Below are 1,989 nucleotides of genomic sequence, written 5' to 3' on the forward strand. Positions count from 1 at the left end.
CCAGTTACAAGTTAAAACATGATGAATATTGCGGTGCGGAGGAGGGTATGGGCGAGGCGGCGCCCTCTAGGTGTGTGTGTATGTGTGTGTGTAAACCTACTTTCACACTCATGTACGTACGTGGGGTCCATCCTATGATAATCCCTTTAATTATGCCTACTTTCTGTTATGATGAGCCATGTACGACTGTAAGGTGTGCATGCTTGCCATCATCCATGATCCCGGTTATTGATTACATCATGGTCATTGGTTACGTCATCGATTACATCATTAACCTACTTTCACATGTACGTACGTGTGGTGAGTAGTTCCGTCCATCCTCACATTACTCATATAAATATATATATATATATATATTAAATATATATATTAAATATATATATATTAAATATATGTATATATACATATGGATGTATAACAATCCTCCCTGACCTGGTCCCTAACCTAGGTCACACCGGGTATGAGACCGGAGGGCCAGTACTAAACCAACCATGCCACGCGACCCACTAAATGGAGTGTGCAACTAGGATCTAACTAGCTCCATAGACATTACCTATCTACTCATACATTAGTTATGAAAGCGAGGTTTTACACAAACACCCGTGGGCACTCGGTGGAAATTGATTTAGAAATTCGAAACCGAAGTCAGATATACTGAGGTGTTTATATATGAAATATGGAATAATGCAATGCCGCATTGATTTAGATATATAATGCGGCATTGCATTATTCCATCTTTCATATATGAATGTATGTATATGAATATATATATATATAAATATATATTTATATATACATGTATAAATATAAATATAAATATGTATATGAATATATAAATATATATATATATGAATATATATATATATATAGAGAGAGAGAGAGAGATAAAGAGAGAGAGAGAGAGAGAGAGAGAGAGAGAGAGAGAGAAAGAAAAAGTGAGAGAGAGACAGAAATAAAGAAAGAGAGAGAGAGAGAGAAAGAGAAAGAGAGAGAGAGAGTATGAATAAGAGAGAGTGAGTGAGACGTTGACTACATCTTTTGTTTTAGTCATGCAATAAAGCACTCGTAACATATTTCAGACAGTAGAAATTGTAAAATTATGAAACCTCTCTCTCTCTCTCTCTCTCTCTCTCTCTCTCACTCTCTCTTTCTCTCTCTCTCTCTCTCTCTCTCTATATATATATATATATATATTTATATATATATACATATATATGTGTATAAATATATAGACATACATACATACATATATATATATATATATATATATATATATATATGAGAGAGAAAGAGAGAGAGTGAGTGCGTGAGGCGTTGACGACATCTTTTGTTTAAGTCATGTAATAAAGCACTCGTAACATTTAGTGACATTTCAGACAGTAGGAATGTAAAATTCTGAAATCTGTTCAATGAACAATGGTAAGTATGTAGTTCATTCTGGAATCATCTGACTACTGGAAGTTCACACTTCAACAGGTACACAGCCTAACGCTGAGTAAGCACTGTTGACAAGTAGTTCATAAACTAACCTATTAAAAGACAAAGAGTTAATGTAAGATTAGTTGATGCAAGATTACCCCACCACCACCACCTCAGCTTCGTTGCCAAATGATAACTTTACTCATTAATAAACACACACAAGGAGCATTCTTAAAGATCTCTATTAGCATTCAGTCGCGCCAACTGAATGTAATTGCCATATTCTTAATAGTTGCCAGGTATTTTAGGAGAGCAAACTTATGCTACATCGAATACTACATCACACAAAGTGAACTCTTGAACAATAAACCTAAGTTCTTAATAACGACAGGAGCCGAAAAAAATCCCAAATAATAAAAAGCATAAACAATTTAAGGTGAACATGAGCTGACAATCAGAGAATGACGTAATCAAAGGAGTCTTGTCTTTTGGAAGCATCTCTTCGTTGTGTCTGGAATGCTGAATCATCATGACGGGAGAGTGTTTTCATGCGAGCGAACAAAATCCATG

The sequence above is a fragment of the Penaeus chinensis genome, chromosome 39, assembly GCF_019202785.1.
Source record: "Penaeus chinensis breed Huanghai No. 1 chromosome 39, ASM1920278v2, whole genome shotgun sequence".
Classification (NCBI taxonomy): domain Eukaryota; kingdom Metazoa; phylum Arthropoda; class Malacostraca; order Decapoda; family Penaeidae; genus Penaeus; species Penaeus chinensis.